Raw genomic sequence first — 26,740 nt, forward strand, 5'->3', positions numbered from 1 at the left:
AGATGGCGTGACTGCCGACTCACTGACTGTGGGTCGGACTGCCGCCGGAGGCCGTTGTGACGCTGCCCCCTGACGCGCCACATCGGCAAAGGTTTCCTTTGGCAGGTATGCTACCCGCCTTCGTGCCTCTTTGAACGATATATTCTCTTTTACTTTTATAGTCACAATTTCTTTTTCCTTCTTCCAGGAGGGGCACGACCGCGAGTACGCGGCGTGGTCCCCGTCACAGTTTACACAGTGTAGAGAGTTCTTACATGCTTCAGTGGCGTGTTCAAGGGCACTGCATTTGGCGCATGTTTGGCGGCCTCGGCAGCTCTGCGAGCTGTGGCCAAAACGTTGGCACTTGAAACATCTCAAGGGATTCGGCACATACGGTCTTATACGAAGCTTGATGTACCCGGCCTCGATTGACTCAGGCAGGACACTGGAGTTGAAGGTGAGTATTAGGTGTTTGGTCGCAATTTCTTTTCCGTCTCACCTCATCTTGATTCTTCTGACATTTATGACATTCTGTTCGCTGAAGCCCTCCAAGAGCTCAGCCTCAGTCAGCTCCAATAAATCATCATCGGAGACTACGCCACGGGTGGTATTCATGGTACGATGAGGAGTTACTGTTACTTTGGCGTCACCAAATGAAACTAGATTGGGTAGATTTTCATATTGTTTGTGGTTGCGGAGCTCCAAGAGGAGATCGCCGCTTGCCATCCTGGTTGCTTTATAACCTGTACCAAAAACTTGGGTAAGAGACTTGGACACGAGGAATGGAGAGATTGTTCGCACGGGTTTGCCTGGTGTTTCAGAGTGCACTACATGGAAACGAGGAAAAGTTTCTTTTTGGCGGGCAAAAAATTCAAAAACATCATCGGTGCGCCCCCTCTTGAGGGAGCGATCAGGTAATGGGGGGAAAGAAGAAGCCATAAGAGATTGTAATTTCGGCAGTAACGCCAGCCACCCACCGTGGAGTCCTACAAGGGGACGCTGCAGGATCCGTAAAACACGGCCTGCAAACGCCAGCAGTACGTTACCACTATAACCAAATACGAAATAACCTAGGTTGGCTATTCACACAAGGTTAACCCTTGCTGCCTGGAAAAATTGGAAGTAAGTGGAAGCTAGGAGAAGACAGGAAAGATAAAAAGTGAGAGAAAGACGAAGATTAGAGGAAGAGAGAGACAGGAAGAGGCAACTACCGATTTCCCCCGGGTGGGTCAGTCCGGGGGTGCCGTCTACGTGAAGCCGAGGCCAAAGGGGTGTGTTGCCGCGGCCGAGGGGCCGTAAAGGTCCAGACACCCGGCATTGGCTCAACCCCCAGGATCCCCTTTTCCCCGGACACGGCTAAGCCGCGCACGGCTACACGCGGGAGGGTCCAACCCTCGTGTGCTCGGGTCCGTGGTGTCGCAACACACCAAACGCCTGCTGACGCAGACGCCCCTGCGGGGCTCCCTTTTTTACATAGATGGCCTAAAATGTACCCGACTCACCCTAACAATGCCACAAAATATGAAGAAACCTCTGGTTTACATGCACTCCCCCATTTGCGGGCATAACTTCCTGTGCTTTAGGAACCCAAATACACGGGCTACCGCGAGTTTCCAAAACCATTCTGCATCAGCCGACGCTACGTACACACAGGTGGCCACAACGGAGGCTCCCACCCAGAGCACAGTTGACGCTCACAGAATGCCTTTTACTCGCACTCAAGACACTTGCCTGTGTGGAAAGCCTGTTTTCAGTCACTCAGAAGGCCGAATTTTGCACTGACTTAGAAGCTCCTCGCTCTTGAGCTCCTCGGCATTATCTTTAGCACGTTTTGTCGGCGCAAGCAACATTCCCTGGTTTTGTCACTCTTGCCACTCGCTCGTCGTGTTTTCGACCACACGTTGTTGTTTTCGACACGTTGTTGCGGGGCCATTAAAAACATCGCGAACTTCTCTCAGTGAGATTCACTACATATGAATCTAACTGCATCACACGGCATAGCTGCATTTCGCTAACTGCATCAGAAGACCAAGCGTGGCGAGCGTGCCTCAAAGGCACCTGAAAAAGTAATTAAATTAATTGCGATAATGTTAGGAGTCTGATACAGCGTCCCGTACTTGTCCTTCAAATATTCAGCACACGGGAAACTAACTGCTTCACACGGCCGTGCTCCTTTTCACTATCTGCGTCACAACGCGAGGTGAAGCGAGCGTGCCCAAAACTATCGAAATAAGTTACAGTAATATAGGGGCTCATAGAAAGTGTCTTAAAGATGTTCTAGTATGATTTACTAAGTCAGATGAATGGCGCCAGGATACTCGAACCGTTATTCGCTAACTGCGTCACAAGTCTTAGTTCCATGCCGACAGCCTAAAATGCTTGAAATGTGTCACACAGAGCCAAACGAAATGTCTCACCTTGCCTCAGTGCAATAGAACAGCGGTGCCGTGTCGTAGGGCCTAAAGAACGCAAAAATATGCCGGGAGCCTAAGAATCCAGGCTACATAAAAATGATTCAGACGGGTCGCTGAACAGGTAAACGATCACATGCGTCGCCGGCCTGGCTTGCTTCGGTGGCGTGTCCGACGCATTACGCATGCCTCTGGTTCGGCTGGCATGTCATTGGTCAGGTTGCTAGTTAAGGCAATCAAATTTAGTCACAAAATATAAGTTTATTTATACGGAAAACTTTTTAGCTTTAGCGAGAAAGAGTAAAAAAGTAAGACAGTGCTTAACTTCATTTCATTATTCCGATGCTCGCGGCCGGTAACGGACAGCAATAACACTAAATCACGAAGCAGTTCCTGTTGCCAGTTTTCGTCAAGCGTCCCCTCTGTCACCGTCACGCAGAAGTTCTGCCCAAGAACGTTCACAATCACTATCCAGTATATTGCATGCCAAATTGGGAGGTCATCAAACGGATACTAACCACCGAACTCAGGGTTATATTCAACACATCTTCCCGTGCCCCAGGACTACTTTCACTCAACGACTGTCTGAAAAAGGAAGCCAACTTAAATCAGCAGTATCTGCATGTTATACTTCATTTTCAATGGCTTAATATCGCCCTGAACTCAGACATCCATAAAGCCTTTTCGCAGATTGAAATAAAAGAGCCAGACAGAGACGCCTTCCAATTTCTTTGGTTGGATAACACTCCGAAAGAGAAGAACGCTAATGTTGTTTAATGGCACATGACGTGCGTGCCTTTTGCGTCAACGTCAAGCCCAATTAAATTGATGGCTACTCTTCATAACCATCGAGACGACGCTAGTACTGAAGAAGAGAAGCTGGCGGAGAGTCTGAAGAAGTCATTTTACGTTGACGACTTCCTTATTGGAGAAGATACGTACAAAGAAGGCCCTGAAGCTTACGAAAGGACAAAAAAAATCATGAATGACGCCGGAGTGAACTTTCCGAAAGCGTAAAACTAATAACAAAACACTGCAAGTTTACTAACAAAGGAAAGGAAGATAGATGAGACAGTAGCGATGTTAACGGTTGCATTACGAATGCAGTGGCATACCACTCACGATAATTTTGACTTTACTCTGAAGTCAGTAATTGAGTGCTTAACGTGAACAAAGAGAAATACAAAACGGTGTTTAATAAAGACGGCATCCAGGATATTTGATCCTCTTGGAGTACTTTCACCCTTCACATTGTTAGCGAAACTTTAGTTCCAACAATTTTGGATTCCGAACGTGTCCCGGGACGAAGAGTTATTGATGGAAATGTGTACGCCTTGGAGTAGATGGTGCACGGACGTCCTGTTGCTTCGCTTCATTAGAATTCAGTGCTGCATAAGAGGCATTCTCCACAGAATCAAGGGTATACGATGAAACGATTTACGATTTCTTTATGCTAGTCTGAAAGCGGATGGCGCATGTGCATATCGGAAGGCAACCAACCTGCAAGCTTCCATTACTACGCTCACAGCTTTCAAATGTCGAGCTTCACCGATGAAAACGCTGACGTTACCGAAGTTGGAGCTAATGGACGCAGTAATCGGAGTAAGGTAGTAGACGTACATCCAATCAGCGTAGGATTTCCGACATTTTCTTTGTATAATGTGGACTGACTCTAATATTGTTCTCGGCTGGATCCAAGGAATGGGGAATAAAACGAACCAGTTCGCCAAAAGCAGAGTGAGGTATATTTGAAGTGAAACAAACCCTGAAGGATAGCGTTACTGCCCAGGACAAGAAAATCCGGCAGACATGCCAACAGGCGTCTTATCTGTAAATACTCCTTTCGAAAGGCGCCCCTGTTGCAGTGGTGCAGAATGGCTGAGGCGAGTGAGTTCAGATTAGCCTGCAGAATATCAGAGTCGTATCAGAGGAAAAGGTTCAGCTAGTATCTGAGCCAACAGTGTTCCCATAAAGGCCGAAAATAAGCATGAAATGTCCACTGATTTAACGAGATTCAGTGAGTTGAAGAAGTTACTACGTATCGCTGCACTGGTATTATGGCGTGTTCATAGATACCGTTACACTCGAAAACCTTGTTAAGAAAACATTTCTGCAGGAGAAATTAGGCAGCCTAAATCGTGTATTCTTCTGGTTTAGAATGACGTTCTCAAAGACATCTGTCAGTGGTCACGAAGAAATGTCATTAACAAGAATTCTGCGCTGAGATATCTGCAACCATTCTATGGCCCCAAAGGAACCCTTCGACTTGGCAGACGACTTCACAAGATTGATCGTATTTACTAAGATAAATAGCCCGTCCTTCTTCCGTGTAAGTATGTCCTTGCAAGACTTATTATGACAGATGCACACTGCCCTGTTCTACGAGGTAACGTGTCAACCACGATGGTGCAAGTGCGACAAAAATTTGGGTTCTACAGCCTAGGCGAGAGGTCAAAGAGTCATTAACGCCTGGTTTTTCTGCAGAAGACACAACGCAAGATCGACAGATGTGAAGTATTTTCTAGGCTTACTGTATAAGGCTTACGTATAAAAAAGGAAGCGTGAGTCTGGCAACACTAAGTCTTTCCTTTTGCTTTTCCCTTGTGCGAGTACCAGAGCAGTGCACCTTGAGCTGACTAGTGGTCTGTCAACAACAGCCTTCTGTCTTACGTTTCTCACATTTCTATTGCGTCGAGATGTTCCTCTGTCTCTGCTGACAATGCCTGGCACTGGAAAGAGCATCCCGGAACTTGTAAGATTTATGGAGCGTCATGAATACTTGACCTTTCACAACGTTCCTTGCTTCCCATCGCATCCAACGGAAATTAATTGTACCGAGTGCACCAATGCTCCATGCAGCAGTTCGAGAGCGCCCTCAGTGTGCGAGTCAGTCTCTCATGTTCTTAATACATTACTCTGTGTGTCCCTGCTGACGATAGCAAACCTGTTAAAAGAAAAAAAATCATTAAAAAAAGCACATTGCGAGATACAAATAAAAAACCTACGGTGCTGGTTCTTCACGGGTCTGATGACCGAACAGCACAGGTCTAACAACCGTATCTCGCACCGCAAGTTTTCCTGCTTTCTTCATGTAATAACTTGGCTAGTGGTAGCTTGGACCGCCGATATGCGTTCGTTTCGGAATCAGGGTGTTTAAATAAGCGTTGCATACGTTTCATTACATTTCGAGGAGCAGTGGCCTAGTGGCACAGTTCCCGCCTCAGCTGCTGGAGGTACTGGATTCAGCTATGACCACTGCCGGGCACCCACTGGTTCATCAAAAATGGGCACAATAAGCTGTCGGCCTCGCGCTCGATTTTCTTCTGGAGGGATAGGCTTAGAACCTGCGCCTGTAATTCTGCCGTCCTGCTGCTATTGCGCGAATCCCGGTGCCGCTACAAATCCACAGGATTTTTCAATTCGCAGAGGTGCGCCATGACCCGACGGATTTTTTTTTCATGTTTGTTTTCATTTCTAAAAGGTTCCCTGTAAAGATCTGCACAATCTGTTTTGGAGCCAGTTATCCCACCAAGCTTTAGAAAAGTCAGTCATCCGCGGCAGCTGTTGGAGGCAGATGAATGCTGCAGCTGGATGCCTACCGGTAAAATAAGTAAACGTGCGCTGCAGGCCCAATGCTTGACAACTACGGGTGTTGGGAACGTCCGACAGGAAACCCATCTGATTCAAAATTGACCGCGTGGGACCGCGAGACTTCTTTGAACAGCTGGTTCACGCAATAACGTAGCACTTTTGGTTATGAGACCCACTGGTGCACCGGAAGCACTGTTCACCAGGGTTCACAGAACAACTGGTACACAAATTCACATAACGAAGCCGCGCGTAGCGGCGCCGCGGCTACGCGCGGTGGTGCCCCCGAAGGATTTCTGCCTTCACTTCTCTCTACAGCGCGCCACGCACGCAGCCACAGCTGGGCCTGGCCTGAGAGACCTCCCCGACAAAACCAGGGAGTGCATTCACTTCCCCCACTCCTTGTGGTGTGTAGCGCGGGCTGGCAGCTGGGCGTGGCCTCCGAGATTGCGTTGACATCGGTGCAATATCGCAGGCCACGAGCCGGCCAGCCAAGCCAATCCGGCACGGTCAAGTTGTCTTGCATATTCCGTCCCCTAACGAAGTGCTGTCTTGTGTGCCAGATGCTGCTCGACTGCGACGGGCGAAGTGCAAACCGGACGCGAAAGACAGTCAGAGAAGGCAGCTATGTAAAGGCTGTCGTGTCATGCGCTAGGTGGCGTGTGCCACACGCCGAATATTGTTTTATTGTTTTATTCTAATTTTATCGCAAGCGTGACCATCTAGCGGTTTCGTGGGACGCAAAGCTGTCCTATTTGTAAGCTCATAATTGTGTATACTATATGGAATATAATATAGGTTATGAGATCGTTTTTCGAGATATTAAAGGAAAAAAAGTTAACTAAAAAATGGAAATGGAAAATTCCACTATCCTGGGGCAGAACACGTGTTCTGAATAGCCCTGGCGAAAGGATTGATTTGGGTAATCGAATTCTCTGATGTGAAGACACAGTGGTGGTTGACAGACGCACGTGCGGTCTTTACTTTTTATGTTTTATGCGTCTGCTATTCGTCGGGTCAGCAGGCTAGATTGTATCAAAAGAACCGCTTTACTTTCAAAACACGAAGTTTATCACATATTGACTCTAACTCCCAGTCGTCGCTTTTGGAGTGCAACCGTATCTACTGTGTTACACGCTTGGTTGAAACAATTTCGACCATGCTTGTGTATCCAGCGTACGTGGAAACTACCGCCGTTTGGCAATAAACATCGCCGACCGACCGACCGACCGACCGACCGACCGACCGACGCAGTGATTTGCAGGAACACTGGCGCAATATCTTGCACGATGCAGAGTTGCAAGCTGCTATTGCACAAAATATAATTTCGCATTCTTTTATTTTCTACATACCTCGCAGCAAATCATCCAGTAAAATACATGCTGCAACATGAAGATTACGTTTGGTATAGTAAATGTGTGAGGGAGCGTTCCTTTCGAGAAACTTATAGTTTCAGATAAGTTGAAGAACAAACACCCAGAGGTGGTTGTTTCCATAGCAGTTTGTTAGTAAGGAACTAGGCATAATGTCGAACATCAGGATTTTCACGTAGCTCTTCTTCCCTTCCCACTTAGTCGCCTATGCCGTGAAGCACTTGTTTGTTACCTTTCCTGCATAGAGGCCTTAAATCGCGCTTGTAATGATTGAGCCTACCGAATTCTCGAGAAACCGACCTCTAGGCCGCGATAAGTCCTTAGCGCGTGTGTCACCAATGTTCTGGTTGCGAATGGCATTGTTGGCATTGCGAAGCAGCCTTTCTTTCCGGATACCCAACAATGTGCATGGACCGGTCCCGAATATACTGCAGTGTGAAAAGGAGCGCATATTATTTGTTATTTATAGTGAATAGCATTCTTGGCATTGTCACACCAGTTTTTAAGGGTCTCTATCTGGCCGTTTTCATTGGCTAATACCGAACATAGAGCACGCTAAAAATGTAGGCTAAGCACAATGGTAGTGCTTCGAAAATGGAGGGCGGTCATGGCTCCTAATAAATACATCCCTCAAAAGTTATCTCAATTCATTTTCGCCTGAAAAGCACGCAATCACCATACATTGACGGTCCCGGGAATTGACTTCGGTTCGAAAAGTTTTGCCACTGATTTAGCACCCTGCAACGTTATTTCGTCGCCACCAGCACACGAGAAAGCCTAATGGTTTTCGCCAGTTTGGTGCAAGTTCTTACTTCCTACTCAGCCTAACCTAATTGCGCGAATGTCTCATGCCGAACTGAAACTTCGCATAGCCCGTCAGTGCCTGTGCGTGCGTGTGGGACTGTGCAACCTGATTGGTTGCAGCCAATCTGCAGGTAGCAGATGTGTGCGAGTAATAGATTTTTAAATCTAGTCGAATACGAATGTTAGCGAAACGAAATGAATCAGATATTGAATTTTCTTCGTATTGTTCGCAAATAATCAACACCTTTCTTGCCATTCCAATAACAGATTCTCCATATCTTTATATTGTCGATATGAATCTTATCTTGTTGCATTATAATACACATTATAAAACTTGCTTTAATAAAATCGAAACCGCAGCATTACCCATAACAAAGAAGTTAGGAAACTGGCGGCTCTTTGAAGCATATTCAGTAATCTATTATAAAAAGAAAGCTTGCAAATGCAGTCTTTTAGGCCAACTACTACTGTACCTCCACGCAAGAAATATAGCATTTTTCCTAGGTAATTCGACAAAGGACTCGCGCAAATGATGCAGCTAGGATATCATGTATGCTGAAATATATCCTATTGAGGTTTATTCCGGTGAAGGGACACAGCCGCTGCACCTACAAGTGATATTCGCTGTTGAATAATCTGTCTAAATTTGACCGCGATTCTTTGTGGCATTGGTGTAAATGCTCGGCATTCTGAGGGACACAGCGGGCTGCAATGCTCTATGTTTTCAATCTTTGAGATCAAATAATCGAATTGTAACTTCATTTCTATCTCTTATCGTGCACTAGAAGACAACGTGAAGTACTCGAAAAATATTCGCATATTCAAATAATGACCATTCGATTCTACGACGCCAGTACTTAATTTTCCATTTGAAAGTTGAGTTTTCCGCAACGCTATTAATCTCTGATGTAATAGTTCTACGGAAAATCGCAAGGTGTAGAGAAGCATTTAATAAAGGGGAAACGAAACAGCCACCCAGTTGTAGCAGTTGCTACAAAGAAAACCCATACGAGTTCCTCGAAAGAAAATCCTCGCAGTTGAAAAAAAATTCGTCCTGCTCCGGGACTTCAACCCGGGACCACTGTCTTCCGGGCAGCCGCCCTACCATCTGAGCTAACCAGACGGTTAGCAGACGGCCGGGCGAAGTCGAACTTGTCAATAACTAGACGAATCAAAGGCAAGAGATTGATGTAATAGTTGTGCGGAAACCCTCAAGGTGGAGAGAAGTAAACAATAAAGGGGAAATGAAACATCCACACAGTAGCAATTGCCTATGCAGCGTTTGCTACTACTGGGTAGGTGTTTCATTGTCCCTTTATTAGCTGTTAATGTCTGAAAGCAGGATTTGTAATTTTACTACGTTTCGTTATTGCAGCGGCGTTTGTAAAAAATTTCGGTTTTACCTGTCAAAACCGCGATCTGATTATGAGGCCCGCCGTAATGAGGGACTGCGGAAATTTGGACCACCAGGGGATCCTTAACTTGCACCTAAATCTAAGTAAATGGGTGTTTTCGCATTTCGCCCCCATCGAAATGCGGCCGTGTTTGTCGGGATTCGATCCTGCGACCTCATGCTTGACCACACTATGGTCAAGTACCACACTATGGTGTTGGGCTGCAACACCATAATCAGTAGTAGCCTACATTACAATGCACTACACTTCTCGGGTGTACTATATCCTAGCACTGTTTGCAGGTAGTTAATATTCATGCAATATAATATGATCTGCGTGAGAGCGAGAAAGCAAGGAGAGAGATCACGCGATTTCGCCGATAGAATACACCCTCAAATAAATCGAGAAACGCAAACGCTCGTCTATCACATTTAAGCGTAACGTTTATCGCTTATCAACCTTTCTCGCAATTAATCGATGTGCTTCGGCAGCAACTGCGCATTTCGCCGTTTCGACTCGGCCAGCAAGTGCGTACTTTGCACAGCAAATTGCGGTAGCACGCACTGCATCTTGAAATGAATGTACAGACGGCTCACACCTTTGCGCGCACTGTGTTCTTGCCGCTCCTGCGTTGAAGCGATGGAGCACACTAAGGTCACTTCGCTCGCTGCCGCTGCCGCACTCGCTCACACCAGCCTTTTGACAGCGAGTGCACGTGCTCATCGTGTGCGACGTGTTTATGTTTGCTTCTGCACGCTGACACCATGATTGCTCATTCAGTTAGTAAGCGAATGTTTCCAATATTTATACGCCCGATGAAACTACTATCCTTGCTTCCTAGTCTACTAATTTCCTATCACAATCGATGCTTCGCCTCATGGTTGAAACCGCCACATTTCGTAGAAGGTAACTGTTACCAGGTCAAGTATTCATATTTAACTTACTGATGATTAAAGGCAATGATACTGCCAATTACGCATGGACACATACGTATTTCGCCATTGGACAGGTATATGAAGATGTTTATTGGTGACTTGAAAACAAACGAAGGTTATGTTCCAGCTATGAGCATTCCATTTTTGCGATGAGACCAGCGATGAGCACACAAGGAGCATATAATGGTACTTCAAGGCACACGAAGTGGAAAAATGTCCACCGCTATAATAAACACATAGGGTTCGAAAACATCTGTCAAAATACTGCGACGTGGTACTGCGAGGCACCCTGTGTACAAATACGTCGTCTATATGCAAGTAATTACAATACATAGTTTATGAATGAATATGTACATATGAATATAAAACTGTACCAGTCGAATTAAAAACATATTGATGCAATGATGTTTTTGCTATGAAGCTTAAAATACGCGCTTGAAGAAGAAAACAGGGTGCGCCAAAAACTTAATCGTGCCCTTTTAGTGCACAATGAATTTCTCTTGGTAAAAATTAGATTGATATTCTCACTAAGAACCGACCAGAAATTAATATGGCTTATTCACTCAATGCACACGTCTAGATAGATTGATCAGCATTTTCTGTGACCTGTTCGACGAATTCGGTCATTTGAGAGCGACTACGTGCAACCTGCCTCTTAAAACCAGCAGTTGCCTATGGGCTTGTTTTAGGCGACTTAACCTCCAAGGCTCAGTCATTCTGCATATGAAGCTACTGCTCCAGCCGTTAATTTTGCCTGGTAACGATACCTCATACACCTCACTAAGCAAGGCTATGCCTTGCGGGCTACCTGCATTCTTTGACGCACTGGCATACATTCGAGCGAGTTCTTAACGGGAACATTTTCGGTCGCAAGAGTGTCACGTACGTTAGAAAAGTCAGACTGATCCTATTGTCAATTCGGCAGACCCGTATCCCTAAAGAATCGCTGTGATAAGTCGCTCGCTAGGCCAGCTGCGTTGACTGACAATGGCATACAAGTTTTGGGCCACGCTGTGCATCGCCACGGAAGCTACTCCTCATGCCCCAGAACCACTTGTAGAGTGGATATGTGGTAGTGTACGGTGCGAGTAGCGTAGTAAGTAACATCAACTTGTAGCCGCCGATGGGCACCGTATGATCCTGCCAGTTCACGAGCAGTGAATTGTGTCGGTGTCAACGTTGGCTCGAGGCGAACGACTGTCTTTGCTACGCGTTCATCGCCGCCGATGCAATGCAAAAAAGGCCCGCATGACGCCCCTACGCAGAGTCTCTTCGTGGTTTCTTTGTCACGGCCGAAACCGAGGATCTTCGAGGTAACCCGGCTTATTCTTCGTCCAGAGCTGCTGCTTTGGAGACAAAACACCAGCTTCTCGAGGAAAGGCATTTTCTTGACGATTTTAATCAGTCTCGGCATGTTTCTGAAAACAAGACAGACGTCGACACGTATTAGTACGGTGACCATTTCTTTATTTATTTAGCGCTGTTTTAGACAGTGATAAACAAATAGCCATAAAAAAACATCATTGCGCGTTTTGGCTATCGAACTAAGAAATTGACTTCGTCAGGGAAGTGCGTCAGGCGAAGGTTTGTGTTAGGGATCTACGCTTCTCTATCATTTCTAACACATCCATCTTCGTAAATGATCATCTCACCCCATGTATCAATGCCCTGTTTTCCAAAGCCCTGACACTGGGTAAAGAAAAGAAGTGGATGTTTCTTCGGACTGATAACTGTCCAATCAAGGCTACAATAACAGTACAGTTCTGAGCATTCATGATGTTTTCGTCTTGACTAAACAGACTAACAGCATAGCAACCAGTGTTTTTTGTCCCATTGCTTATCGCATCAATAATGGTCCCTTTCCTAACACCTAATCAAGTTAACTCGATCGTAAGTGGCTTTCATTCCGTCATTTATTTCCATGCTAAATGTCTTTGCGATCAAATTGATGGGATTGATGATTTCCTTTCATCATGCTCTGCCTCATTGTCACTAATTGCCCTAACTTAAACTTGGTTATTAGACGATCACAACCATCTGTAATGCTCCTTTTAAATACAATTCAGAACATTGTAACAGGTTAACTAGCACTCATGGTTGTGCGGCGACATATATTTATTCGCATCTTACTTATCGCAGACGACATGACCTGCACTTACCCATCACCAACTTCGAATCTGTCCAGATTGAAATAGTTATTTGTTCTCCCTGCAATAATCACAGATATATACTATTTAATTGAATATGCAGTCCCCCTTCATTATCAGTTGATGTGTTTATCTAATATTGATGATAATATACATACCATTTCACTGGAAAACGAAAAGGTCATTATAATGGGTCACATTAACATTAATCTACTCAAGGACACATCAACCGTTATTTCTTACACCAGGCTACTACAAAACTACGGATACGAATGCTGAATTGATTTTCGCACACGACAGCTTTCTAATGGCACAGGGACACAAATTGATCACATCCTCTAATTTACTAACTTAACCAGAGATGAAAGTTCTTGGCATTAACAGCACTCATCATTACCCATTGCTCCTACGCTTTAATTATAACTCGAGTCATTGCCATCATACACACTAAATATGTTCTCGACAAAGACAGCTTCATAACGTCCATTGCTAATATAGGCTGGTCTGAAATCAAAACTTTTGATTATCCTTAGAAAGTATTTTCTTAATATATTACTGTAATTATATTGCATATTAGTTAATTCAGTCGTAAAAGGAAATATAATTAACATTTGCATTCTCCCACACTACGTGCATGTCTAAAACGTTATTAGCACTTTTGTAAAACACGCGAACCTGTCCAAAAATGTTAAAACCACTTTTTATACCAAAATAATTTCCCCAGTATAAAAGGTCGCGTAACTCTACAAATAGCCCGTGAAAAGCTGCGAAACGGTTATATCTATAACGAAAAAATCTTACAAGCAGGCAATAATACAAAATTCAAATGGAACTTTGTCAACTCCTTTCTAAACGGGAATTCTCTACCAGAACAGGTATTAAAAGCTATGTTGAATAACTCAGTATAACGCCCCTGTCCACATAGCCTATGCTTTCAGCTCCTACTTTTTTTTCACAATGACACACCCACTCCTTCGAAACTCACTCAACTTAATCGCGTCCTCTCACACACAATCTTTTTCACACAACACCAGAAGAAAGACATAAGGTCACATAAAACCCACCAGTGCGGGAATTGATGTCCTGCCTGCTACCATTAACATGATTGCTCACCTAATTTCTTATATTTTATTTCATATTATTAATTTGATATCCAAGACTAGTGCGTACGCTAACAATCTTAAATGCGGTAAAGTCATCACAGTTCTAGAAAAAGAAAGGTGACAGCACACCATGACATAACTACTGCCCTATTTTTTTTACCTTTTTTCGGCAAAGTTCTCGAGAAATTAACCGAATTGCGTCTAACCAAATACCTGACTAACTTTAATATACTCTGTTCACGCCAATTTGGCTTTCATGATGGATACGTCGCAGATCTGGAACTCCCATCCAAGTGATCAATTAAAAACATCAATTGATGAAGGTTTATTTGCAGGTTCAGTCTTCCTCGATCAAACAAAAGCATTCGACTGCTTATATGATAGCATCCTTTTTGCTAAGCTTGAGGCTATCGGTGTATGTGATCCTGCCCTCTGACTATTAAAAAGCGACTTATCCAACGTAGTTCAAGTTGTATCTGTGTCTAATGTCTAATCTGGACAACAAACTAATAAAACTGGTGTCCATCAGCAATCCATCTTAGGATCGCTACTTTATTTATATTAATGATCTACTGTTTGTCGTCTAATAAGTGCATTCTGTTGTCTGATTATACTACCATACTCGCATCTGTGAAAAACATGCGACTTATTAACAAGCTGAACAGTCATCTAGAAAATGTTATATTTCGGTGTATTGCTAACTTATTATCTATTATTCGCAGAACTAAATTTGTTTTTTTCCTCACATCCACAACATTCGGCATCCTTCCCGTCTTTAACTTTTGGCTCACACTATCGTTCCCAGCCTATGCTCTTTTCTTGGTATTTCTTTTGACTGCAACTTGAAATATAAACATCACATTTTTCATACAAAAAAGGAAAATAGCATACGGCATTCTCGTTGAGACTAAAACTTGCCACGCTACTCTGCACACGTTACATTGATCTTGCTATACAACTCATTCATTCACTCTCATATTAACTACGGCATAATAAGTAGGCATAATACGTATAACACTCACTTGCCATCCCTCCAGGTAATTGAGTGGCAATACACAAGAATTATTTCAAGCAATTCACGCTTTGCATAAGGAACATCACTACTACATGAAAACATCCTAACCATTTCACAACTCACCAAATATAATTTAGGGATTTTAGTCTACAAAGATTTAACTAAGGAATTACCATCCATCTGCTTCTCACCTTGTGGCCTGATAGCTCTAAGACGAGATTTGCACGCAACAGTAATTTTCTTGTAGCTGAAGCTCTTACTAACTATGGTAAACAGACTGCGCAATTTTCCTTGATATCGCTTTGTAATAACCCATCAACCATAGTCATAAATGGTAGATTTTATACGAATTAAAAAGAGAACTAAAAGCATTCATAATAAATACTTACTGATAGTGTCAATTTTTTTTCCAAATTTTATGTCGTTTCTACTGCCATACTGTTACCAAGTATTGTTATTGCTCAAATACTATAAACATGTTCCTATATTACTCTTAGCTCTCATCTGTGCCACTATTGCTTTAAAAATTGTATAATTTCATCTGTATCTTTAAAAGGAGGTCCCGATACAGGCTTCCACCATGGGACCTCGTCATGGATACGACGCACAAGTAATATTTTTGTATTTTTACCAATAAATATGTTCAGAAATTCTTGAAAGAACACTGAAATTGTATTGCGTGACAAGGCTAAAGGCCGAGAACATTCTGCCTGGCGTATGTCGTAATAACCGCACATGCCTGAACGGTGAAGTAGTGTAGGATACTGAAGACTCCAGTACACTTTGTGAACAAGAGAGTGTAGGCCACATACAGCAGCACGCGTAACAAATATTCGTACGATAATACAAGCACAAAGTGATTCAGACAAAAATAAAGCCACAATAAAAGGTGTCAATTACTACAGAAATGTAGTAACAGCATTTGTCGGCACCATAGCACTTCAAATAAGAAAGGCAATACGCTTTGGAGGCTGACACAAGCGCGCTATGTCTCAAGGTACAGTGTGGGTTTTTGAAGAAATAAGTACCACTGCAAATGAGGCAAAAACTGCGGCACGCCAGAGTCATCGTGATGCTTATAAAGTAAGAAACAAATTTTATCTCAGCATTCTGGTACATTTCCAGCACAAAAAGCTGGCGGCCAATACTAGAAGCCACATAAGGCTTGACGGGGTTTGTTGGCGAGAGTGTTCACTCGTTCGTACAACGGCCTCTCATCGTGCTTTTCACTCAGCGGACGTTAGGGGTCCGTTACATCGCAGCCTCGGTGCCGCTCCCGCAACACCGATAGGATGCAAGTACTTGGGAGGGATGTGAAGTATTCTTTGCTTCCGTCTTTCCCGTACACTGTAGTGGGCGCGTCTAGTTTAGCCTCGCCCACGTTTGAAGCGGTGTTCGACAACGTTCTCATTATGCGCATTTTTTTCTCAAGGGAAGGAGACAATCTTTCCAATGGTATTTACTCCATGCTTCAGAGTATACAAACTCTTACGGTAAGTATGATTGCGAATGACTATTATGAATGAATATTTCGCCAACTTATAGGAGTAGTCCAGGATTATTCAATCTTGAGAGGAACTCCTACGTATTCGGAATTTCTAAGCGTCCGCTATTCGTACCATAAGAGTAATACTGAAATAGACGAGGATTTCCTCCTAGTGACCCTTATAAAATTCCCAATATTAAACTTCTTATGTCAGGACTGGCACTGCTGGCTAACCATACTTAGATTCCTGGAGAAGTTGATCAAGTGCTTTAAGAAAACAGAGGAAGAGAACTTACTTGACCTCATGTCCCTGGAACCACCCACATTAATTGCATGCTTGTTTCTTATTTTGTTAATATAGACATTCTACCACGAAACACGCGTTGTTCCATCAACAAGGCGTTTTTGTTTAGCTATGACCTTATTTCGTGGGATAAACCCTGCTCCAGCAAACTGTAGCAGGATCATGTAAAAAAACAGGCCTATAGTTTGACACCATTAGTATATCCCTTTTTGTAGGACTGAACGACTTGCTTTGTTCCATTCACGTGTCTCTTCAACAGAGTTCAAAGAAGTGACATGTACACAAGAAATCCCTTCAAGAATGCATTTGGCGGATCAACAGCACCCGGGCTTTGTTGTTCAGTCTCCGTAGAAATAACAACAGAATATCTGGCGTAATTAGCGGCAGACTACCAGCATCTATAAACTATTCATGCTCTTCATGAGCAACACCTTTCCTAAGCACAGCGTAAAACTAAACTGATCACATCAATTGTTTCATAATCCGTTAGTCTTGCCTACTACTACAATTTCATTATTGGCTTGTTTAGTATTACCTGGGTATGGACAGCAGATTCAGAATCATTTTTAATAAACCTCGAAGGGTAAATGTATGACAAGGTATCAATTAGGTTGTTTGAAATATTTTATTTTTCACGGCTCGCATTTGACTTCGTGATGACCGCGTTTGCGTAAGGGCTTCAACATCCGCTTTAAATGTATGTCTCTAATGGCCGAGAGAGTCGTGGAATTTGTCTGCACTTCTCTGCAAATAATAAAGCTCTCAAATTTAAAGATCAACACCATTAATTAAGCACATCCACATACCATAAACATCCTCACAGTATCCGCTTCAGTTTCCGTACCAAAGTGAATAATATCATTGCCATAAGCAGGGGGGGGGGAAGTTAAACATAAACAAGTTTTTTATGACTCATAACAACGTCTGATTCATTGTACCAACAAAAATATCTTCCGAAATTAACGCAGAACATTAAACATACATAAAAGGTAACATTCAACTGTCTTGCAAGAGAACAGGAATGGCTTATTGGCTGCCAGCCTCTAGAATCTGTGCAAGAGTACTTTCATCTAGATCATTTGCTCACCACGGATCCTGATCAGGGGAGGGAAATTTTTAGAAGAGTTAAACTGTGTCAGAGCATGCGGCGGCCATTACCAAAACATGACCGGCAGCTTACCGTTAGGCTGAAAAAAATAAAGCTTTTCTTCATGAGAGGGGAAGAGTGGCAGTATACGATGGAATAGCAGTTGGTTTAGTCAAAGATGGAGAAGACATAGTGCTTGGAAAATTTGTGTCTCTCTATACGAAGTGTCTATCGACTGCAAGGGTGCCAAAAAAGTGAAGGAATGCGAACATACTAATCCACAGAAAGGGAGACGTCAAATAATGGAAAAATTAGAGGCCAATAGGTTACTCCCTGTGTTATAAAAATAATCCCCGATAGAATAAGGACAACATTGGACTTTAGTCAACCAAGGGAGCAGGCAGGTTTCGAGAAGGGATACTTTACAATGGATCACATCGCTGTCATCAATCACCTAATCGAGAAATCCGCAAATTACAATCAGCCTCTCTATATGGCTTTCATAGATTACGAAAAGGCATTTCGTTCAGTACAGATACCAGCATTAAGTAATAAAGGAGTACAGACCACTTATGTAAATATCTTGGAAAAAATCTACAGAGATTCCACAGCTCCCTTAATTCTACACAAGAAAAGTAGGAAGATTCATATCCTGAAAGGGGTGAGACAAGGAGACGCAATCTTTCCAATGCTATTCACTGCGTGCTTGGGAGAAGTCACTGCGTGCTTGGGAGAAGTATTCAAGCTATTAAACTGACAAGGCTTAGGCGTAACGATGGACGGCGAATATCTCTGAAAAGCTTGGTGTGCCGATGGCATTGTTCTATTAAGCAACGCTACAGAGGAGTTACAAGAAAGGATTCAAGACCTAAACAGAGAGGGTAAGAGCAGGGTTGAAGAATAATATGCTGAAGGCAAAGATAATGATGAATAACCGGGCAAGAGAACAAGAGTTCAGGATTGCAGCCAGCCTCTAGAGTCTGCGAAGGAGTACGTTTACTTAGGTCACATAATCACAGGGAACCCTCGTGATGAGAAAGATAATGATAGAAGAATAGAAATGGGTTGGATCGCATAGGGCAGACATTGTCACCTCCTGACTGGAAGCTTACCATCATAACTGAAAAGGAAGGTTGTGCAGTGAGTGCACTTTACCTGTGCTGACATATGGGGCAGACACTTGGAGACTCACAAAGAAGCTCCAGAACAAGTTAATGACCCCGCAAAGTGCGATGGAACGAAGAATGCTAGGCATAACGTTAACAAACCGAAACAGAGTGGTTCGGATCAGAAAGCAAATGGTGATAGCCGATATTCTAATCGACGGTAAAAGAAAAAATTGCCGCTGGGCAGGCCATGTAATGCGCAAGTTAGGTAACCGTTAGACCATTAGAGTTACAGAATGGGTACCAAGAGAAGGGAAGCGTACTGGAGGACGGTATAAGACTAGGTGCGGCGATAAAATTTGGGTATTCGTGGGCGCTAATCGGCTTATTGTGATAAATCAGCTTATGGAGATGATCATCATAGGAACCAAGCGGTTCGGTATATGAGGAGAAGCTTGGAGGTCAACAAAGAAGCCTAAAACGAAATAAGGACCATGCAACTAGCGATGGAAAAAATTCTGGGCGTAACGTAAAAAGGCAGAGGCAGCAATGTGGACTAGAGAAAATGCGGGTAGCTGATAATCTAGTTGACACCAGGACAAACGAAATGACGCTAGGCAGGCCATGTAATGCGCAGGGCAGATAACGGGTGGCGTATTAGAGCTACAGATTCGCTGCAAGTGTAAGATAAGCGCGGCCGAGGACCCCAGAGAACTAAGTGGGAAATTCGCAGGCATAACTTGGGAACAGGCAGCGCGACACAGGAGTATAAAAGATACGCCGGGCGAAGCCTTCGTCCCGCATTGGACATAAAAATTGGCTAAATATGACTCCCTGTATCAATGCACGTGTAATGCACCCAAATAAAGTTTCGAAACTAATAGAGTCCATGGCAACACCGCTGACAAGTGTTACCTTGAGCAGTGCGTGAACTCTACAGAAACTTACATGCCTGGAAGACCTTTATCGATGACTTGGGACACGTAGACAGGGACCCCATACATACTGGACGGCTGGCGCATTGCAGCCGTCTGGAGGTCAACAATGACACAGCCATTTTGCATCTGTAACGATCGGTAGAAAGGCCGGTCCGACTTCGACGAAGTCCAGATGTTGAATCGCACCTGGCGAATGCAACCGTGCACTCGCAGCAGCAGCGTAACGAAGGCCTCCCACTCGGCAAGGTCCTCTGCGCAACCAACTCTTTGTTACGCTTTCGATTTGGGCATTCGAATGTAAACACGAACCTGCAAGAGAAATGTACTCTTTCCAGCACAGAAAAGTAGCCAACAGCAGAAAAACGCGCCAAAGAAATGTGCTGAATTCATTTGCGTCGCGGTTCGAGCCCAAAATGAGTAACCATTTTCAATTACTTCTCTCTTCAGTGAGAGTACACAATCCAATTATAATGTAACAGCAGCTGAGTCGAAGAAAAACAGAATACAGTTTGTTATGAAACTAGCATGAACGCCGACCATGTGGAACGGTACCTTTCTATCGACATAGAAGACATTGCCAGCCTGCACACCAAGTATCTTGCCTGTCCTCAAATTTCAGCAGCAAATTTCTTTCTCATAAGCCTGCCGATGCCATGTAAGCAAATTTGCAGCTACCAGACGTTCATAAACAATGAATAAAAATGTTGTTTTCCCATGAGTGGGCACGTCGAAGAATAGATATTCCAGGCATTGAGTTGGTTGTTTGTGTGCTGCGTAATGAGCACTAGGAGTATACACTAATGTGCCTAGTGTTCATATTGCCTCAATGTTACACTGCGTATGAAACATTTACAAGAGAAGTGCAGACTACAAATGGTGTTTACGAGCATTGCACCTGGCACCACTTTTCTCTTTCACCAGGTTTTTTGCCACTGCAACAAAACAATCACCTACATTTTTGTGCGTCCAGCAATAACTGAGCCATTCAACACGGCAGTTTAAGATAACTCCGACTTCATCACGTATTCTCTGAAACAAGCGGCTCTACTTCTATTGCAAGACTTGTACTTCAACCGGAGCAAACTCACTGAGGCAGCTTTTACGAAAGTCGACCAAAAATGTAATTCCATAGCAGCATACGCTGAAAACATACTCCTTTGCAGTGGATGTGCTTCCTTAAATATGAACTTGCGATTGCGCGTCGAGCGCTTGGGCACCATGTGCCCTTTCTCAATATAATTTAGTGTCTTTTTCAGGTTTTCACCTGTTGCATTGCTGAATGTTAAGTGACCGAACTAGGGGGATGTCAGTGAGTTCATGACCTTTTTTCTGCTAACCTTATCTGCTTGGTAACGATACAATTTTCTTTGCATTTTCCCAGTATATAGAGGAACATTATTAAAATCAAAATCAGTAGACACCACTTCTGTCGTCTGTTTCTTGCTTTCATATCTGTTCTATGCTGCGTGTAATTGCATGCAATCAATATGTTTTTTGCAAGAGTGCCACCTTGCAGCTAACAACACTGCTGCAGCTGAGCCGCGTGTTTTAATGTTTAGACTGTGCGGGAACGGAGGGCGCCAGGAATGACATCACCCACTTAAAATCCTTCTTTATTTAAGATTATAGCCCACAGTCCACCCTGTCGGTAGGTCCAAACGAGATCGGCAAGAAATGCACTTGCAAGTTTTGCATATCGCCTAAAATGGATATGTTGCCATGTTGGCTGTCGAATATACCGAACACCGAAAACAGAAAAGAAGAAAAGACTACGCAAAACGGAATGCTATGGGAAGTATGAATAGGTAAAAACTTAAATGTTCACGGCTGCAAAAATTCAATTACTTTGCTGCTAGCTCAATTGACTGCCCAATTGCTTCGATGGCTAAATTTGCGGTGCCACGCTGCCTGGCGATTTGTGCTGTTCCTGTTATATCTCAGATTAAGTGAATATTGCTCATGCCTATGACGTTACACTTGCCAAAGATGGTTTCGTAACCGCAATTCTATCTGCAAAAACCCATATGAGCTGTTCGCATAATGTATAAATACATGATACAAATAATTTGCAATGTTAAGTTTTCTGACGTTCTTCTTAGCCTTTCGTTACCGCTGTTCTATTTTGTGCGGTACCTTCGATTGAGCGGCCGGAAATTGCCAGAAGTTCTTCTGGACGTCTCTAATCAGAACTTTGATCCATTCATCGCCCTTCGTAGCCAAACTGGCAATGTTGCTTGAAATAAATAGAAGCATTTAAGTGCTCGATGAGAAATGTTTTATAGCTAGACATGACGCAAAATTTGCTTTTAAGATAATATGGGTGGCACATTTTTAATATTAACTTTTTTCATCAATGTAGTGCCAAGTCAATGTGCCGAGTCAATTTGCTCCATTGAAGGAGGTCAGCGTGCCACCATATGTTATCTCATTGAATATATGAACTTGGACTTAGTGGAATTAGAACAAAGGTATGATAACTGGAATAACGTCAACAGTATTTCGATGACGGTGTGAAAATGAGGCATGATGACAACGTGATGCCAATGCTGGCCGGTGACATTATCTTAAGAACAGAACCAATTTTTTTAGGCGGTGCTGGCATCTTTTTTACCATAAAGAAGTGCCTATACTTAGTTTTCTGTTCACTGTGCTGTAGGCATGGATAGAATATTGCTGCATTGGCTTCTATTCTAGAGATTACGTCACCAACGGGGCTGTCCTTTCTACTGATGTGCTGGATGTCACTTACAAATCCAGAAATTTAAGCGAGTTAACGCATCTCACGTGGAGTGTAGACAAACTTGACAGCCGTTCTAGGATAAGTGCGTGGCTTGTGTTTCGTAATGATATTAAATTTCCAACTTTTGAGGAAGTAACATATTTTCCGCCTAGTGGGCCACTAGCCCTTAGCAACCGAAACTGTTCAACGGCGCTTAGGTGGTGTGAAATTCCTCCGAAGGAAGCCAAACGGCTGCCATAGACTATCATCTGCTATATTACGGCTTTCACAGGTGTCAAGTATCAGTGACATAATGGCGTTGCACCTTGGGTGAGAAAAAGGGTTGCTTTGGAGGGAGCGTTCTTGATGGAGCGTAAAGCTGACTGACCGGACAATAGGGTGTCAAAGAGGGGCCAGACGACAGCGTTACGGAGAATGAGTTTACGTTACTAGTTGGCGAGGCGTAGAAATTAGACGTCTGCTTCCGTGCGACCCGCTGGAGGCGAGGCCATACGGCAACCATTTCATGGCCAAGGAAGTACAACGCAGAATCGACAAACTTTCTTTTGGAATCCGGTCACCACTACTCGGTATTTCAGGATCCATGTGAAAAGGTCAAAATCAACCTTAGGTGCATTCTTGTATGCTGAGGACGAGGATATTGCCGGTTTGAACAGACCACGAAGTCATTGGTTGATGAAATGTTTCCACGGTGTCTTATGGAGTGAATGTCACGCATTGGTTTCCAAATACGCCAGAAAATGCTGTAACTACGGCATTCTGTAGGTCCGAAACTTCTACAAGCAGTTTGTGACATACTTTCACAGAGTCAACATTACACACATTTTGCACATGCACTGGCCTACACGTGCACTGGCCAGCACGTACGGAGCACCGGTCATGGTAGCAGCACACGTAGCGAGACAAACATAACGACCGCTTTCGACTGTGACGTCTGTGTCGTGTGGTGCAGTCATGACAGCCTGCTTCTAGTTAGTGACTTTCGGCGGTCAGCTGGCCTAGATTTAGGGTGAGCTGCCAGTTAGCATGAATGAGACGGTCCAAGTGGTCGTCGCACTTCAGTGCGCAGAATGGACAAGACCCGCGCCATCACCCGATAGCAGGAACAATGGGAGGCAGTGACATCGATGATCTAGTCGGACATTTGCGTCGACCATGAAGTCTCCGGGCAGCACTGAACCGGCTCGACTCTAGATCATTTTTGGAAATCAAGGTCCTTGCACCATGGCTGTACGCACAGATCGCACAGAAAGCCATGAGAGTGGTATTGCAGTTACTCACGTCAAAAGCTCTTGGCGAGCATTTGTGGACTCGTTGTGAAAACTCCTATGCGCGCAAAACTGCACTCTCGCTCGCTCGTCTCTCTTTTGATCACTATACGCCGTTTGCCCCTTGCAGGCTAGCAGACCGGACGTCCGTCTGGTTCACCTGTCTGCCTTTTCTATTTCTCTATATCTCCCTCCCTCTCTCTCTCTCTCGCTACGCCAGCGAGTTGAGGGATTCGGGGGTTCGTGTGTGTGCGATGTGTTCAGTGAGGCTGTGTGGTCTCCGACTAAATGGAACATGCGACGTAGAAATGCGTGGCCATGCGGTCACCGAGTGGCGCTGCGGAGAGCCGATACAACGGACGAAGCTGTTCTGCCTCGGCTGCGCGGCGTGCGGGTTCCGCCTTGCGATTGTCGCATGGTCTGTCAGCAGACAGACCACAGAATGTCCGTGGCGATGGCAATGACCGCAGATAGTTGCCATCGCCCGTCATCACCCGTCATCGTAGTTCCGCATGTTCCAGTACCGCAAGTTCACGTTGAGCGAGGTGAAATTGTTGATAACTTGCTCACGTACTGTAAAAAATGTTCCCTAACCAACAACAGCTTACATAAAGTTGAAGCTTTGAATAAACCGATTCCAAAAGCGCGCGTGATTCACATATTGTCGTCTACCCGGTTCCTATTGTCGGGTAGATGACAATGTTAAGTTTCATGAGAAACTGCTCAACGTTGTAGACTACTGCGTAAATTATTTTCCGTGCTCGACATGTATGCACAGAATTTGTTTTTATAGCTGCGTTCTTATTTTTTTCTTATTAGTATAGCATATACTTACGTGCTTCTTCATGAGCCCCAGAAGCAGTCAAAATCGAAGATCCACCGCCGAGTAACACTGTGCATCTGCAAGGTCTGTGTTTTTCAATATGCAGGTCCCGAGGAAGCAGAATGTGGCTCGGCGACTGCTCCCCAGATCCATCGACTCGATTGTCGCCCCTTCTTTCTTGCACAGGGAAGCGGATCCAGCTTAGCAGAAGCTCGCGTTCCAAGGGACATCTAAAGCTAGATGATTGGCGTTTAATATCTTCGCCTTCGGAGGGTTGAACCCCCCTCTGTAGCCGGCATCGCCCGGCTACTTCCTGTACGACAAAGATGTGTAATATCAGGAAAAGAACGCACTTTCGCATCAACGGCGGATCATTGATTGCGATAGCAAATTATTACATAGCGATACGGAGTGAGGTTACTAGTATTGTCTGCTTTATAAACTGTTGTAAACATTAGCTCGTTCAATAAATTAACCAGCACGATGGTGTGCGCGCACAAGCAGACATGGAAACGTCTTACTGGGCGATGGCGGACACTCGCTACGAGAACGCTAGCGTGATGAAGAGCGGCAGTAGCGGCGAGCGAATTTCACTTCGTGCTGCCTCTCGCTTCAGCGCAAACTAGGCACGCGAGCACGCAGCGCACCCAAAGCCATCCGTTATCTTGGGTCGTCTAGCCCTCGAACCCACCACAGATTACATTCAAGAAAGGACTCGCGCGGCCGGTCAAGGTAGCGGGGACGCCCGCTACCTTGACCCGTTTTCACTCTCTCCACTGGGTACCGAGCGTGCATTTCCAAGCGCCACGAAGCAATAGGGTGAACAACCGTGAAATACTAACATGCCTCTGCCTGGCAATGGCGCAAGAGGCTGCAATGGTAGCCTGTCCGTAACGTGAAAGAGCGTTGATCTTGCGCGCTTGCATAGCAGTGGGTGAGCAGAAACGAGGAAGGACCCTTGCTTTTGCCGAAGAGCGACAATAACCCTACAGTATTTTAAAGTGGAACCTTTGTCATAACGTCACATTCATTGCTCTTAGTTGATTAAAACGCTTCGGCTCAATGAAAACAGGTTTTCTGACCATTGCGCACGGCAAGAACGCATGTTAGGCTTTCGATCACCGGCGTTTCCCGGGCATGTCGAGGCGAGCGGCCGCGTGCATTTTGCTCCTTGCACGGACGTGCGGATTTCTGACTTGATTGATGTACAAGACGTCTCTATGCTGTTAAATATGAAGTTGAATCAGGCCTCCTACACCCTCAAGTAAACTGTAAAATTGTGATGCTCGATTTGATTTCCTGAGATTCGCTTCGTATATCGCGCGCCATTGTTCTATATTCTGCAGGTAAAGCTGCCAGAGCAGGACCTATCAATGTGCATCGGATTGCCATGTAGTTTCAAATAGGTCCTGACCGCTATCGTCGACGCCACCTAAGCGGGCATGGCAGAATTATACAGTTGCAAAAACCTTTCCAGATGGGTCCAATTCTAGGTAGCGCGTACATGAAAAATAGCAGAGCTGTATAAGTGAGCTGTCGCACCCTTTGGAATTTGTATGGTTCTGTATTGCCCCTGGCCAAAACTTACCCAAGAACTGCACAGGCTACATTCATTTCTTATAGTTCAGTATATCCGAGCTTTGTACGGAATTTCCAGTGCTTCTTAATAAAAAAAGAAAAGGGTAGGTCGCGAAAGCACGGATAAGAGCAGATGTAAGAGCAATTATAACTTGCACTTTACATTTTCTTAAATACTTTGTAGTATTCTCCCATCATAGGCGGTTGGGCATTTTCGAACACATACAGCTACACATCTTCGATGCCATCGCCCCTACTGGAAGGGTTGTCGCTGTTGTTGCCTCCAAAGTTGGATCACGTGACGTCGCTTTGACTCGCTGGCTCTACTACTAGCGCTCGAACGGCTTGAAGTGCATGAGCCATCTTATCGCGTGGTTTAGGTGGCATGCTTTTGTGTTTTCCGCAAGAACTTCATTTTTTGTCATTGACAATCGCTCACTGCCACATCAGGAGCAGGAAGCTTGCCCTCGGAGCTTCAGAATAATAAATTTTATAATTATAGGGGCGCATTTGCAGCTTCTGAGAATGGCATTCGATGTCCGGACCCGCGCTTGATTTAGTTGCTGTTTTTGCACTTGATTTAAAGGAGCTCTGTACTGCGCTAATTCTTCCTGGCCGGATTTTATTCAAAAGTCGTGGACGGGATACGTTACATTCAGAT

At 44.4% G+C, this 26,740-nt stretch overlaps 1 long non-coding RNA gene across 1 annotated transcript; it reads right to left on the bottom strand.

The window, feature by feature from the left end:
* Positions 1-10,554: 10,554 nt before the first annotated feature.
* On the bottom strand, positions 10,555-24,831 carry LOC140213488 (uncharacterized). The gene is made up of 3 exons (XR_011890331.1): positions 24,514-24,831; positions 19,681-19,921; positions 10,555-11,902 (listed from the first exon to the last, which is right to left on the bottom strand). It is a non-coding gene; the product is annotated as an uncharacterized lncRNA (long non-coding RNA).
* Between the last annotated feature and the right edge of the window lie 1,909 nt (positions 24,832-26,740).

This window comes from Dermacentor andersoni, chromosome 10 (assembly GCF_023375885.2).
Source record: "Dermacentor andersoni chromosome 10, qqDerAnde1_hic_scaffold, whole genome shotgun sequence".
Classification (NCBI taxonomy): Eukaryota; Metazoa; Arthropoda; class Arachnida; order Ixodida; family Ixodidae; genus Dermacentor; species Dermacentor andersoni.